Source organism: Chlorocebus sabaeus, chromosome 20 (genome assembly GCF_047675955.1).
Source record: "Chlorocebus sabaeus isolate Y175 chromosome 20, mChlSab1.0.hap1, whole genome shotgun sequence".
Taxonomy (NCBI): Eukaryota; Metazoa; Chordata; class Mammalia; order Primates; family Cercopithecidae; genus Chlorocebus; species Chlorocebus sabaeus.
In genome coordinates this window covers 29,908,688-29,926,307 of record NC_132923.1, presented here as the reverse complement: position 1 = coordinate 29,926,307, position 17,620 = coordinate 29,908,688, and the positions used below count along the sequence as shown (strand labels likewise).

The 17,620-nt window shown below is 36.0% G+C and overlaps 1 pseudogene; it reads right to left on the bottom strand.

Moving 5' to 3' along the window:
* Window positions 1-2,746: 2,746 nt before the first annotated feature.
* On the bottom strand, window positions 2,747-3,422 carry LOC119624230 (ATP synthase subunit a-like; annotated as a pseudogene).
* Between the last annotated feature and the right edge of the window lie 14,198 nt (window positions 3,423-17,620).

Sequence of the window (17,620 nt, the reverse complement as noted above, 5' to 3'; positions counted from 1 at the left end):
GAGATTATGTAACTTGTTCAAGGTCACAAAGCTAGGAAGTGGATGACCAAAGATTATATTTCATATCTGTCTAGCTTCCAGAGTTTGTCCTTTAATTAATATATTACAATGCCTCACATATTAGTGCATGAAAAGAGACAAAGCACTAAATAAATGACAGTTAATGTTTAAAAGATAAACAAGGTACTTGCAAAACTGCATGATGATTGAATGTTTAAAAGAACTCTGAAATCTCTAGAGGAGAAACGTATTATTATAATAGTAATCTTGTTTTTGTGAGTTTTTCTTAAGGATCCCACTGTGTGGACATCTTCATGGGAATATGGAATGGGATCATAGCCAAAGTCAATAAAAGTCAGTTGAAGCAACTAACATTCAGGTTGGTTTTGAAGGGGCACTCTCCTACAGGATAGCTAATGCACTCAATATTTGTCCCTGTCTATATTTGCCTGGCTTCTCTGTTCCCATCTACCAAGTCTTTAATAAGATCTGAGCATGCAGGAACCCTCTCCCTCCAGTCTTTTTAGCACCGTATAGCATTCATTCCCTCTGCTGACTCTTCTGGCATCTAGGGTCTCTCAGGAATTCTCTATACTGTATCTCTTTTCCTTAATATCTCTTAACTCGGTGTCTCTTAACTCAGTGTCTCTTTTCTTCTGAACGTAAGCCCTTCCTCTCTTATATTCCTCCTCTAGACCCCATTTAAATATCTCTGCTTCTGTTAGAACTTGTTATTAAATGTGAGTCTCCAAATTTCATTGAAACAAGAAACTGTTTTATGAAAGATGTGTTAAAAACAAAATTAAATGTAATTTTCTGGATCAAAAGTCAATATTCAATACTTTAAAAATTCCACCCTAGGTACTTAATTATGATAGTAACTCTTAAATTAAATATCATTTATTCAGTTAATGAATAATTATTATCAATTAGGTAAATATTAACACATGCTGAGAGACACGATATCACGATGTTTAAGAATGTAGGCTCTCGAGACAGACTGGATCCAATGGCTGTCTCTGCCACTTGTAGCCATGTGAACTTGAGAAAACTGCTTCATTGTGTTATGTCTCAGTTTTCTTATCTGTAAAATGTGAATAATTATGTCAACTAATTCATAGGATTGTTGTGAATAGAAAATATATTGATGTATGAAAAACATTTAAAGAATAGTTGGTATATGGTAAACACTCAAAGATGTAATAATTATTACTATATATCTTCACAATATCGATAGAACTGCTCTAATAAGCCCCCCAAAAATGACTGATAGATTTGCTTAGGCTGATCCAGCAAACTTATGCCAAGAGCCATAAATAAATATCTGCCTGGATTTATACCCAGTCTATGCAGTATGTCTGGCCTTATCTAGGGAAAAAAAAAAAAAAAGGAAACATAGAAGCATATTTGCAAATACTTGCCCAAGAATAGAAGAGAAAAAAGAGAACCTATGTATTTTAAGATTTTTTTGTGGTAGGAGGAGCATGGGATTTGACATCAGAAGAATTATTTTCCACCCCTAAGGTTCTCATTTAAGAGTTGCAAGAACTTCTGAGCCTCTATATTTCTGATTTCAAAAATAATACTGCTAACCATAGTGACTTCCCAAAGTTGTTATGACAATAAATGAAATAAAATTATGAATATACTATTTTTATATTCTATTGGTTATATTTAGTCACGGGATCACAACTGCGGCAAGATGAGGTAGAAAGTGTAATGGCTAGATGATCACTCACCCTCAGGAACATTTCCACACTATAGTAGGCAGGGAAGCAAATATTAACCTTAGTTACCAGAGTATGCTACATATCGTAAGTGATAGGGATTTGTAATTCCCTAAAAAATACCTCTGGAGCCAACTGGGTTTTAGTATTCAAAAATTTTAGATTGTAGGAAGATAATATAGTCCCTGCACCATGTTACATATAACACCCACATTAAAGTCTAGAAAAGATCCCTATAATCAAAATTAGCGATATTTCTGCAGTGAAACAAATTAATTTTCACAATAATGTGACACATAAATAATTAATATATATAATAAATAAAAATATCATTAATCTCACATCAATTGAAGCTACAAAAGGGGCTTTCCAAAACCATACAGTGATGAACAAACTTTTAGGTTTAAACTGCTAATAAGAAATTGTGAACCTACATCAGGACACAAACGTGTTTCAACAAAATCATAAGAGAAGGACTTGGATGCTGCTAACAGCATGTGGAAGAGCTCTCGCTCAAGTGAAAGGAGGTCAAATGTGCCTGGTCAGTTACTATGTGCTTTAACTCCTTAACAACTTAAATGTTTTGATCTTTTTGTATTTCTAAATGCAAAGGTTTATTAGGCCAAGTGATACAATAAGTACTTAACCATTTGTTACTCACATAAGAACAGCTGTTTCATAGCATTTTCTATCCATTTACAAAACTAAATAGATGAACTGACACTTTGAAAATAATCATCAAAATGTCCTTCCCACTAAGCTTTAGTCATTGCCAACAGGCACTTTTAAATGAGCCGTAAACCTTTCAGCCCGGAAGCACAGCAGCTTAGCCTAGCTTTCTGATATAGCCATTCCATTTTTGTCTCTTTTTCACATTCAAAATAAGATAGAGTTAAAGGTGATAGAGTTAAATTGAAATCATATGACCAGGTCAGATGTTATTAGGATTGCTGAGAGAGCTCTTGTCAGTGGTCAGGGGGTGGGTTTAACTATATGATAGGCATGTGTTTGGTGGGTCATTACGTGTTGTCATATAGGTAAAGGCTTACTAGTAGTGTAAAGACATAGGCCTGAATAAGGGCTATGGCGAATTTGAGGATGGTCAGTAGGGTTAGAATAATGAGAGCAATTGAAGCTGTGGGAAAACTGTTAGTTGATAGTATTCGTGTAGCTCCTCCAATTAAATGCATTAGTAGGTGTCTGGCTGTAATGGTGACTGTTAATTGTACAGCTAATGCCATTGGTTGAGTGAATAGGCTGATAGTTTCAATGATCACTAGTATAGGGATAAGTGGCATAGGTATGCCTTGTGGTAAAAAATGAGCTAAGGAGGTTTTTGTCTCAAAGTGGAAGTGTATAATTACTGCTTCTGCTCATAAGGGGATTACTATACCTAGGTTTATTGACAATTGGGTAGTTGGTGTAAATGAATGGGGTAGAAGCCCAAGGAGATTGGTTGAGGCAATGAAGAAAATTAGGGAGATCAGTATAAGGGATCAAGTTCATCCTTTAATGTTATTGTTAACTATTGTTTTACTACAAGTTGAATTAGTCACTGTTGAATGGAAATCAGTCGGTTACTGATTAGATGACTGGAGGTTGGAAATAGTATCGTGGGAAATAAAATGACTAATACTACTGCAGGTAGAACTAGAATTGTTGGGGTATTAAAGAGGTAAATGGATTTTCATTCATTTTAATTCTCGGGGGTTTTATGATTTTGCGTTTTGATTATTTTTGGTGTAGGGGTATATAATAAATGAAATTTGATAATTTTAACTGGATGATGGAGAATAAAGTTATGATTATTAACAGAATGACAATGGATCATGCAGAAGTATCTAGTCGAGGCATTCACTGCAGAGAGATGCAGATCCCCTCAGTCTTTAACTTAAAAGGTTAATGCTGGATGACTTTGCAGTAATAATATAGATCAGACATGGATCAAATTATGAAGCATTTTAAAAGGATTAATTCTAGGACAATAGGTATAAAACTGTGGTTAGACCCACAAATGTCTGAGCATTATCAACAGTAAATGCCTGGTTGTGTAGCGGTTAAGGTAGTTTAAGTGTCCGGGGATTGCATCTGTTTTGAGGCCCAGTGAGGGGATAGTTCATGAGTTCAGGACATCTTCGGATAAGATTAATATATGGAGAATTGTTCGGTTATCAACTTTAAGAAATCAAAGTTCTCCTGCCTTTAAGTTTGAATCGAAGCCTAATTCTTCATAGTCTGTATATTTGTGGCTTCAATATCATTGGTGGCCAGTTGTTCTGACGGTAACAGGAGGGTTGTTAAGCTCATATGTTATTTACAGAATACGTAGGGATGGGAGGCAATTAAAATTAAGATAATGGCAGGTAAGATAGTTCAGACAGTCTTGATTTCTTGAGCATCTATGGTGCTAGTATGAGTTAATTTTGTTGTATTAGGGAAATAATGTATAGGACCAGGGAACTAATTAGGAAAGTAATTATAAGAGCATGGTCATGGAAAGTGAGTAGTCCTTCTTTAATAGGGATGTAGTGTGTTGAAGGCCTAATTGAACTAGATCAGCCATTAAGACATATAGTGTTTAACTTATAAATTTACTTTGACAAAGTTATGTAATAATTTTACTAATATCTTATCAAGAGAGAGTCATATAGGTTGTGGGATTGACTTGAAACTAGTTTCTGGAGATTCAATTCCTTCCTTTGTCATTTAGGTTTTTACGTAGGTTGGCTCTTTGAACGTGTGGTAAGGTGGTAGACAGCCATAAAGCCACTCTAAATTAATAGATGATTGTTCAATTGTTAGTGGTTTTCATTTTGAAGCAAAGGCTTCTCAGATTATAAAGACTGTTAGTATAACTGCTGTTAGTGAGATAAATGAACCTACAGATGAAATAACATTTCATCCGGCATACACATCAGGATAATCAGAGTAACACCAGGGCATACCGGATAGAACGAGGAAGTGTTGTGGAAAAAAATGCTAAATTAACACCTATGAATATCATGGTGAAGTGAATTTTAGCATAGGTCTGATTAAGTGTGTAACCTGAAAATAGGGGGAATGAGTGGACAAAGCCTCCTATAATGACAAATACTGCTCCTATTGATAGGATGTAGCAGTAATGGGCTACAACATAATATGTCGTGTAAGACAATGTCTAGTGATGAGTTAGCTAGTATGATGCCATTTAAACTTCCTACTTTGAAAAGGAAAAGGAATTCTAGGGCTCAGAATATTGTGAGAGGTCATTTGATATTACTACCATGCAGTGTAGCTAATTAGCTGAAGACCTTGACACCAGTAGGAATAGCAATAATTATGGTAGTGGAGGTGACGTATGCTCTTGTGTTTACACTTATTCCTACTGTAAATATATGGTGGGCTCATACTATAAATCCTAAGAAGCCTATTGATATTATGGTTCCTACTATACCCATGTACCCAAATGGTTTTTTTTTTTTTTTTTCCAGAATAGTACGATGTGATATGGGAGATTATCCCAAACCCTGGTAGGATAAGGATATAGACTTAATATCTATGAATTAGAATAAATGTTAGTACAAGATTGGTACAAGACAGGGTCACCCCCACCAGCAGTGTCAAAAAAAGGAGTGTTGAGGTTACTGTCAGCTAATAGTATAGTGATGCCGGTGGCTAGGACTGAGGGGAAAAGGAGTAGAAGGACTGCGGCAATGGAGATTTATCAGACAAAAAGGGATGCTTGATACTGGGATATGGCTGGGGGTTTTATCTTAATAATTGTGGCAATAAAATTAATGGCCCCTAAAATAGAAGAAGCACCTGCTAAGTGGAGCAAGAAGATGATCAGATCCACAGAGGCTCCTGCATGTGCTAGGTTTCCTGCTAAAGGGGGATAAACTGTTTAGCTGGTTCAAGCACCAGCTTCTACTATTGAGGATGCAAGTAGTAGTAGAAAAGATGGGGGAGAAGTCAGAAGCTCATATTATTTATCGGGGGATATGCCGTATCAGGTGCACCAATTATCAGAGGGACTAGCCAGTTGCCAAAACCCCCAATCATGATTGGTATTACTATAAAGAAGATTATAATGAATGCGTAGGCAGTAACAATAACATTGTAGATCTGATCATCTTCTAGCAGAGTCCCTGTTTGGCCCAATTCTGCTCGAATTAGAAGGCTTAAGGTGATGCCTACTATCCCTGCTCATGTGCCAAATATAGTGTTCTGATATCTTTGTGGTTAGTTGAAAACAATCAACAACTGATGAACCTAAGTGGGGAAAAAGGTTAAATGGCTGAGTAAGCATTAGACTGTAAATCTGTGTGTTTATGTGCTTTGCTTATTCTTTTTTTAAACTGCCTTTAAAGCTAAGCAATCCCAAACACTCTCTGTGACCCAGGACATTTCCAAAGCCAAATTTTTTTAGCCAGGTGCTAAATGAAGATGACCACACAGATACATTATATTGTGTCAAAATTATGAATTTTAATTTTAATCTTTAGTGACTGAAGTCTGATAATGGCTAAATCTGGTGACATGACCTTGATGTTAATATTTTTAAATTATATATATCTTTTCAAATATATGAGAGTTAACTGCCTCATGATTTAAGCTATGTTTTCCAACCTCCTGGGTTCTAACAAAGACACTAACCTCAGGCAATTTAGAAAAAGATTTGTTCCATGATAATGAGAATTGAACAGCACATACAAAAAACTGATACTGTTTAAATAGCCTCATGAATTTAAAAACCTGATAGACTGTAATATTTATCTCATGACAACAGACTACTTGAAAATGCTGTAAAATCTAAAAATAATGCATTTTAATTTTCCTAACAGTTTGAAGCAAAATTGGATGTTTTAAATTAAAGACATATAGGGCATTGACTGGTAAGTCTTAATTCAAATAATGAGGCCTTATGTGATGTAGTATTTCATATTAAATCCAATTCATAAGCCCAAATATTTTATGGAATTAAAAATGGATTATGACAGTTTATGTAGTCCTCCCTCAATGGTTACCAAACTCTTTGCCAGAGTAGTGATAATATCTTATATAGATGAGATGCATCTTTTTTGACTGGTAGCTGAAGATTCTTGACTGCATCTGCAAAAGATGTAAAACACAAGACTGCCCAAAATGGTCTGAGATGACTCTTGGAAGATAGGCCTTATAATACCAATGCTGACCATATCGGTGACTTTGGGCAAATTAACTCTTTTCTCACTGGTAACCCATAGGGATTGAAGTTACTGATATCAAGTACCCATTTCAAATCTAACATTCTCTAGTTTCAACGTATTTTACTAGAAGGGATATAAACAGAATTTTCTAGCTTCCAACTTAAGTCATGCACATGCTGTGAACCCTTTCTTTCTGAGTGTCTTCATCACGCTTGTCATGTCCTGGTTTTTCTGATTCCACCATACCTGTGGCATATGGACTAAAGTAAAATTGCACCAGATGGGTTAAACATTGAAGAATATTTTACTTAAGGCTATTGCAATAGATGAGAGAGATTAACCTCACTCTGCTAAAACAAAGAACGGAAGGATTTTTAATTACTGGGGTTAATGGAAAAGTACTAAAGGATGTTAGGAAGAAGTTTATCAAAGTGATTAGGCCATATGCATTTGCTAAGTGTAACTTATCAAAGTTAGGATTTTGCCCTTCCACAGAGACTGAAAGATGGGAACCCTATCTTTCTCGATGACTGTATTTCAAAGAGATGGCTCTAGGTCCTTAAGAAAGACATTCCTGAGTTATAGAAGATTCATGTCTCAAATAGGTAGAGAAAGAATTACAATTGCAAGTTTTCTAAAGCAAGTGCTTTAAGAAAGGTGAGGTCAGGAGACTATAGTCCTAAAGAAACCTGTTGAAAATTTAGTTAAGCTGAGGAAAATGTTAAGGCCATCTTGATGATTGTGTCTTTGTAAACCAAACATTTTGGTTTAGAGGAGGCCAAACAGTATCCTGAGAGGAAAATAAGAACTGAAATTGAAGTTTAACAATGTCCAAATGCTCACAGATACTATGGAGCACTTGACTTAAGCACCTTACAAGTAGATTATTTACCACCATTTCTCTAGTGCCCAGCAGGTGCCAGTCACATAGTCATAGTTCCATAAAAGCAGTATTTAACATGGAAAAACTGTTCCTTCGTCGTCTGGCCTTAACCAACAGATAATTCCTTACTGTACACAAATATGTCAGGCTGCCACAATGACATTCATCTCCAAACCACAATTGTCTCAAAAGCAACAATTTATTACCTTTTTCTCCAGAATCTATGGCTAAGATCATGAGCTATAGAGTCAGAGAGCTTAGTACAAGTTTTAGCTCTGTTGTACAGTGCCTGGTTGATCTTGAGTAAGTTTCATAACCTTCAGGAAGCTCAGCTTTCAAATCGTCACAAAAGAAATAATACCAGTACTTATCTCATGGGATTGAAAGAAAGAAAACACTTAGCAAAGTACCTCACACAGAGTAAGCCTCTAATAATTACTGATTTGCTTTACATTGTTAGTGTTTTCCATATAAGAAGCTTGCTAATAGTATGTTGAATTAATAAGTGAAAAAATGAATAGTTACCAAAACAGTTAGGTGATATTTTAGCTATATTATTTCTTCTATCCTGAATATTTAAACTATAGACAGAAAATTAAAAATTTCTGCTATATTAGTCTGATCTCCCACTGCTATGAAGAAATACCCAAGACTGCATCATTTATCAAGGAAAGAGGTTTAACTGACTCACATTTCCGAATGGTTGTGGAGGCCTCAGAAAACTTACAATCATGGCAGAAGACACCTCTTCATGGGGTGGCAAGAGAGAGAATGAAGGCCAAGCAAAGGGGAAAGCCCCTTATAAGACCACCAGATCATGTGAGAATTCATTCACTATCATAAGGGCAGAAACATGGGGGTAACTGCTCCCAAGATTCAGTTATCTCCACCTCATCTCACCCTTGACATGTGGGAATTATTACAATTCAAGGTGATATTTGGGTGGGGACACAGAGTTAAACCATATCATTCCACCCTAGCCCCTCTCAAATCTCATGTCGTCACATTTCAAAACACAATCATGCCCTTCTGACAGTCCCCCAAAGTCTTAACTCATTCCAGCATTAACCCAGAAGTACAAGTCCAAAGTCTCATCAGAGACAAGGCAAGTCTCTTTTGCCTATGAAACTGTAAAATCAAAAGAAAGTTAGTTACTTCCTAGATAAATTGGAGGTACAGATATTGGGTAAATACACCCATTCCAAATGGGAAAAATTGGCCAAAATAAAGGGGCTACAGGCCCCATGAAAGTCCAAAATTCAGTGGGGCAGTCATTAAACATTAAAATTCCAAAATGATCTCCTTTGACTCCATGTCTAACAACCAGGTCACACTGATGCAAGAGGTGGCTCCCATAGCCTTGGAAAGCTCCATCCCTGTAGCTTTGCAAGGTACAGCCCCCTTCCAAGCTTCCTTCATGGGCTAATATTGAGTGTCTGTGGCTTTTCCAGGGGCATGGTGCAAGCTGTCAGTGGATCTACCATTCTGGGGTCTGGAGGATAGTGACCCTCTTCTCACAACTCCACTAGGCAGTGCCCCAGTGGGGACCCTGGGGGTTCCAACCCCACATTTTCCTTCTGCACTACTCTAGCAGCAGCTCTCCATGAGGGCCCAGCCCCTGCAGCAAACTTCCACCTGGACATCCAGACATTTCCATACATCATCTGAAATCTAGGCAGAAGTTCTCAAACTTCAGTTCTTGACTTATGTGCACCTGTAGGCTCAACACCATGTGGAAGCTGCCAAGGCTTGGGGTTTGCATCCTCTGAAGCCATGGCCCCAACTGTACCTTGGCCCCTTTTAGCCATGGCTGGGACACAGGGGACCAAGTCCTGAGACTGCACAAAGCAGGAAAGTCCTGGGCCCAGTCCATGGAATCATTTTGCCCTCCTAGGCCTCCAAGCCTGTGATGGAAGGGGCTGCCATGAAGATCTCTGATATGCCCTGCAGACATTTTCCCCATTTTCTTGGCAATTATCATTTGGCTCCTGATATGGTTTGGCTCTGTGTCCCCACCCAAATCTCATCTTATAGCTCCCATAATTCCCATATGTTGTGGGAAGAACTGGGTGGAAGATGATTGAATCATGGGGGTGGTCTTTCCCATGCTGTCCTCATGATAGTAAATGGGTCTCAAAATATCTGATGGTTTTAAAATGGGAGTTTCTCTGCACAAGCTCTCTTTTTGCCTGCTGCCATCCACATGTGACTTGCTCTTCCTTGCCTTCCACCACAATTTTGAGGCCTCCCAGCCATGTGGAACTGTAAGTCCAACTAAACCTCTTTTTTTCTATAAATTGCCTAGTCCCAGGTATGTCTTTATCAGCAGCATGTAAACAGACTAATACAGCTCCTCGTTACTTATGCAAATTTCTGCATCAGGCTTGAATTTCTCCTCAGAAAATGGGTTTTTCTTTTCTAGCATATTGTCGAGCTGCAAATTTTCTAAACTTTTATGCTCTACTTCCTGTTAAATGCTTTGCCACTTATAAATATCTCCCACCAGAAACACTAAATTATCTCTCTCCAGTTTTAAAGCTCCACAGATCTCTACAGCAGGGGCAATACGCTGCCAGTCTCTTTGCTAAAGCAAAACAAGAGTCATCTTTTCTCCAGTTTCCAACAAGTTCCTCATCTTCATCTGAAACCACCTCAGCCTGGACTTCATTGTCCATATCACTATCAGCATTTTGGTCAAAGTCATTTGACAAGTCTCTAGGAAGTCCCAACTTTCCCACACCTTCCTGTCTTCTGAGTCCTTTAAGTCACCAGGAAGTTTCAAATTTTGGCACATCCTCCTGTTTTCTTCTGGGCCCTCCAAACTGTTCCAATCTCTGCCTGTTATCCAGTTCCAAAGTTGCTTTCACATTTTCATATATCCTTCCTTATAGCAGCACCCTATTCCTTTGGCACCAATTTGCTGTATTATTTCATTCTCATGCTAATATGAAAAAATACCCAAGACTGGGTAATTTATAAAGGAAAGAGGTTGAATTGACTAACAGTTCCACATGGTTTTGGAGGCCTTGGGAAACTTACAATCATGGCAGAAGGAACCTCTTCATAGGGTGGCAGGAGAGAGAATGAGTGTCAAGTGAAGGAGGAAGAACCCCTTATAAAACCATCAGCTCTCATGACAACTCACTCACTACCATGAGAACAGCGTGGCAGAAACCACCCCCATGATTCACTTATCTCCACTTGGTCTGCCTCTTGACATGTGGGGATTACTACAATTCAAGGTGAGATTTGGGTGGGAACACAGAGCCAAACCACATCATCTGCCTTCACTAAACAGACACAATATAGCCAAATATGTCAATGAGTTCATCTCTAATTAATTAATTGTTTCAATTAAAAACAAAGTACATGGAATAAATATTTATTTTCAAAGGAGAAACAAAAAAAGAAACAATAAATAATATTTCTCACAACTTTATGAAATAATTAAATGAACATAAAACAATGCTATTTAATTGAGAAATGTCTCACTTTTTTTTGCTTAGTTGTTTGAAATATTACTAAAATTTACATTACTTTTCTGTTTCCATCTACCAAATAAGAATCATGAAACTTGATAAGGTACATTGACACCCCCCTCAGCAGAAAGGCATTTGTTAGTAATAAACTAACAAATAAAAAGTCCAATGACCTTGTAAAGATGAGGTACCAGATCCTTTCCATCATCCAACGAGTCTTTGGCAAGATCTCCAAAAACACAACCATTCACTTAGATAACAATTTTGGGGTGGGGATATTACAGTAATTTATGGTAATTGCGCCATTCAAAAAAAGAATTTTAATGAAAAAATAGAAGGCATCTCTATTTGGGAGGCATTCTACCTCAACAATCCTATAAGCCTAACTAGGGATGTTAATGAATCAGAAAAGGAAAAAGAACAGTAATTGTTTGGGCAAGCATGACAACTGTACTTCTGTCTATATTTTATTCACAGAAACTGAATGTCCCACACCTTATGTTCAAAGTTTTTCTTACTTAATGATGTATGGCTTCTCAATAAGTTATAAATTATTCCCAAGAATAAGTTAGAAAAGATATATATTCTGATTAAGACTACAATTGACTAAAAAATGACATGATGGTTCGGAAGATCTATCCAAAAATAAGCAATCATGTCAACCTTGTGAGTAGGCAACATGTTCAAGTTTGTCTTAGATTGGAATCACTTGCATTTGCATCTTTCTCGATCTAAAGAATACTGGATTTCCTTCTGAAAAAAACATTTTCGTTTCTTCCTGAAGGTATAAAGGAGATTCATACACTGGAGAATATTTTTAACTAGGAATGTACACTTTTTTATGAATATATTTACATTAATAAGTGCTGTGAACATACCAAAAAAAAAAAAAACATATGGTGTCTGTTCTTGAGAAACTTACATTGCTGCCCATTTCTCTACTTCAGTCTATGGAAAAATATTAAAGAGTAGTCTATACCACTAGTCTCCAGTTCAGTGTATTTTTTCTGCCTATTCTTTCTCAAACCCAATTCAACGAGACTTTTACTCCAATAATCACAAAAACTGCTCTTATCAAAGTCACTAAAGGCATCTATGTTCTTAAATCCCATGATCAGTTCTCAAATAATTTGACCTATTTGCAACATCTGTCTCTCCACCTTAATATGCTTTCTTTGTGTGACTTCCAGGATGTCAACTTTACATTTTCCCCCTACCTCTCTGAACATTTTTTTTTTTCCTTTGTTTCCTTACCTGGTTCTCCTTTATTTCCTAAACCTCTCAATATTAGAGAAACAGTGGGCTAAGTTGTTGTGTGTCTTCTCTTTTCTAACTATATGCATTATTTTGACAATGAGAATTGCAAAAAAAAATCTTTGACTTTTATCTTGATAGTGGTATAGATGTATCAATTCGAAAACTATTTTGTGTGTATTCAATTTTGAGCCAACGAGTAAATATGTTGATCTTCATCAATAAGTGAATGAATAAAGACAATTTGTTATATATACATAATGGAATACTATTCAGTCTCAAGAAAGAAATTCTGTCATTTGTAATGACATGAATGAACCTTGAGAACATTGTGTTAAGTAAAACAAACCAGGGGCAGAAAAACAAATACTGTATGATCTCACTTATATGTTTAATCTAAAAATAGATGAGCTCATAGAAGTAGAGAGTAGAATGTTGGTTACCAGAGGCTGGGAAGATTTGGGGTTTGGAGGGATCAAGTCAAGGGATACAAAATTTCAGTTAGAACTTATTCTTAGGAGTAAGTTCAAGAGATCTATTGTACAACATGCTGGCAGTGGTTAATAACAGTGTACTGTATTTTGAAAATCACTAAGATAATAGATTTTGAGTGTTCTCACTGCAAATAAAAGATGTGAGGTAATGCATATGATAATTAGAATGATAGAGCCATTCCACAATATATGCATATTTGAAAACATCAAATGTACACAATAAATGCTAAATTTTTATTTGTCAATTAAATAAAAATTAGTAACCTATACTTTTATTTATCCTTTGACCCAGAAATCTTACTTCCAGGAATTTTTCTGAAGATATAGCTCCAATATGAGAAATATATATGCAGAAGGTTTTTCACTGTAGCATTTTTTTGTTACTACAAAATATTAAGAACAAAAAAAACTAAACATAAAACTTAATTGAGTAAGCTATGAGTCATACACCCAGTGGAGTACCTGCAGCTCTACAGAAGAATGGAGAGAAGCTCTATACAGGAATATAGAATGATTTTCAGTATGTATTATTAAGTTACAAAGCAATGTACAATGGTGTATGTATAATTTACTGTGTCTTGATAAGACAAAGTAGGAGGCATATACATGTGTTAGCTTATTTTTGCAAAAAGAAATATAGGGATAATACACTCAACATTAATTTAATAGGCTACCTCTAGGAAGTAAATGGGAATTGGATGGTAGGAAGCAGCACTTTAGTTTTGACCTTAAATACCGCATTATCAGTTTATATATTCAAAAAAAAAATCAAAATTAACTGACACAAATTAAATTTAAATACAAATAAAAATAAGTTATACTGTGTATCAAATGGATTATATAACCACATTAGAAAAAATATAATCCAAATGATATTTTGTAAACATTACTTTGATTATATACCTTTAGTCTAAAGGCAATGAGAATTGCAAAAAAATCTTCAACTTTTATCTTGATAGTGGTATAGATATATCAATTCTAAAACTATTTTTTGTGTATTTAATTTTGAGCCAATGAGTAAATATGTTGATCTTTTTGGGGGCCCTTACTTCTCACTACAGGAGAAGGAAACACAAACTGAGAATGTGAAAAGTCAAGAAAACCGCTATGGTTGGAATTTTTTAAAAAAGGTTCAGTAGGTAGTCATGACATTTTAAAAGAGATAATAGTAATCGATTTCCTGTTCATTGAAATAGTTCAGTAGCAATAAGTATGCCTAGTGTCCAGATCTTGATTTCTACGTCCACGTCTCCATTAACAGAAGCCAAGGATCCTGGTTCTAGGATCTGATCATTGATCCCAGGGCTCAGAAAAAGAAAGTACTAATGAATTAATATAGAATTTTACCTTCTAGGCTCAGACTCTCTCTTTCACTACTTTGATAATTAGAGTAGCTTTCTGACTTGTTACCCTGCTTTCTACACATGCCCCATACATTCCATTCTCAACAGAGCAGTCACAGTAATCCTATTAAAATGCAAGTTCAATCATGTCAATCATAAAGCCTTCATGTATTTTCAGATCTGTTAGAGTAAAAGCCAAACTCCTTTGAGGGCCTATAAATCTCTATAGAATCAGGTACCCCACTCTTTTTCTCTTGCTCGGTTTCTTCCAGGCACATTGGTAACCCTTTTGCTTCTTAAACACATGAAGAACACTCTAAACTCAAGTCCTTTACACATACTGCTTTAGTTAACTTAGAATGCTCTTCCTGCAGATATCCACATGGCTCTCCCCTCTTTTCCATCATTTCTTTGCTCAACCATCATTTTCTTAATGAAGTCCTTTTTGGTCATTCTATCTAAAACCCCTAACTCACTCCTTCCCAACCTTCTTCATCATTATATTTGTTCTCCTCTTTAGGTATCATTTTCTAAGGAATCATTTAACTTATATTTATTTTTAAATGACTACTTAATTAAGCAAATAACAGAGTAACCAAACACAAAGAAAATGTAAGCTAAACAAACTAAAAAAGCAAAATCAAATGCCATGTAAATGTACTATGTTATAAAATACACGTTACATAATACCATGTATAAATGGTATTAAAATAAAATGAATTCATGAGTTTATATAAAGAAAATATTATATAGATAAGATGACAATGGAAGTATAAAATTGAGCTGGTGCTTGACTAAGAGGAACTGGAAAAAAAAATAAAGAATGTTGATGGTAAGGGAATACTACATTGAAGATTCACTTTCGCATCTTCAAAAACTTTGATTATTTTCAAAATGTGATCCTTCAAGGATATTAATTTTCAAATAGATTGAAAATGATCATATCAATATCCTTCTTACCCTTGAATCATTCAAACCATCATTACTATATCTTATGAAAAATAAAATAAAATAAGGAAAAACAGAAAATAGTCACTTAGGCCAAAGACATTGAATGATCACTACTCTTTTGTAAGTATCCAACCTGGAAAATTAATTTAAATCAAAAATCTATAATTTCATAAGTATTCTCTACATGGCTGATAAATTTTGTCAAAGCAAAAGGCATTTTCTGAAGTCATGTCATATTTTTTTTTTCTCTTTGTAGGTCTGATCAATGCATTCTTTTTCTCACAACATTGATAAAAAATTAGGAATCATGTCACTACCTCCTCTGCACTCTTCTGTAGAATTTTAAACAACTGATCTGGGAGACCTTTGGTAAAACACCTTTTGAAGGATATGAGAGCACCTTATCACTCACTATGCAATTAATAATTTTTTCTCTTTCAAGAAAAAAATGAAATTAAGGAAGTATGATGATTATTATTATTAAGAGAGTTACTGTGTATGTCTGCAAAACAGATTATACATATTGCAGATAACATTTGAACAATTGTAAGAATTCTCTTTTATTAAACAGTGAAGGAACTCCTGGGTAAAGCTCACTCAGTTACTGTTATAAAGATGTGATGAGCTTGCATTACGGTGCACTATTTATGTTTCAGAAGTGAAAAAACAAGGGCATATTTCTACCTATCCAGAAGTCATCCAGTCATGCGCAGAGCTTGACTGTGATTGTGATAAAATACCTCTGTGTCACTTCTCTACCTTCAAGTAAACTCTGCCAGCAAGGAATCTGGAATTGCTCGGATATAACTCTGGCATGGGGCTGAAAATCAATGGCTGATATCTAAAGTTGTTAACATTGTCTTATAGATCGAGAATGAGCATACAATACACTAACCTTTTTAATTGGCTTCTTTCTCTTAGCCTAAAACTTCAAGTGTTTTTTTTCTACAAAGAATAAGAATGAGGTGTTGTTGTTGTTGTTGTTGTTGTTGTTGTTGTTGTTGTTGTTTGAGAAGTAGTCTCGCTCTGTCGCCCAGCCTGGAGTACATTGGAGCGATCTCGGCTCACTACAAGCTCCGCCTCCCGGGTGCACGCCATTCTCCTGCCTGTCTCCCGAGTAGCTGGGACTGAAGGCGCCCGCCACCACGCGCGGCTAACTTTTTTTTTTTTTTCTTTTCACTGGAGACGGGGTTTCACCGTGTTAGCCAGGATGGTCTTAATCTCCTGACCTTGTGATTCACACGTCTCAGCCTCCCAAAATGCTGGGATTACAGGTGTGAGCCACCACGTCCAGTCAAGGACGAGGTTTTGTCCAAAGAAGGGAGTCATCTCTAATTTCAGCAGTTCTAAAACAATGAAAACTTGCATCATCATTATGATATCACACAACATTACAATGATTTGGTTACTTAACCTAATTTCCACCAGCCTGTAATGAAGTCAAAGAGAAGAATTTTATCTTATAAGCCTTTGTACTGTGCTTGAGAAAGCATTTAGTTCATGCATGTAACACAATAAATATTTTTAAAAGAATACAAAAAATTAAGCTCATAAAATCTGTGAATGACATAAAGCTAGGGAGATGGGCAGCTCATACATTAAGTACAAAATCAAGACTCCAAGTTATCTCTAAAATCAAGCTAAAATCTAACAAGTGGCATTTTCAAATCTTTTATTCAGACTTTCTAATAAAATACCCAAATACAGATCTGAAAGGAAATTGACAAAACTGCAATTCATAAAAATACTCTCAGGAATTATAGTTCACAACAACATCAAAACGAACCAGTGTGAAACAGCCTCTTTGGAAAACTAATGCAGGTTTGTGACTGTGGCCCAAAGACCTGGGGCCTGGTAAACCCGGGAACCAGCCCACCGGCACCATCAGAACTCATATACCAGGACACAAGAAGTGTGAAGCTCTTCCTCCACTTTAAAAGGAAGATAATATTTTTAGTTCTACAGGAGGAAGAAACTTGCTATTGAAAAGATCTAGCTATGTCAAAGAAGCAAAGGTCAAAGAATATGCAGAGAAATTGCAAAAAGCTCCAGAGGGAAGCAAAAGAAAAAAAAAAAGAGGGAGGCACAGCTGCAACAAATTAAAAATAGGAACAGGGATTCTCTGGTCAGAAAATAACCACCTCCTGATGGAGTTAGAATCTCTCCAAAAAGCAACATTCTAGAATCATCCAGGAGATTTCTGCAATAGAGAATGACCTTGTAAAAACTAAAAGAATTACAGATGAATTACAAAAATATATCGGAGAGCTGGGCAAAAAAATGATTCCATGGAATAAGCAAAATGAGCCTCTGTTATGTCT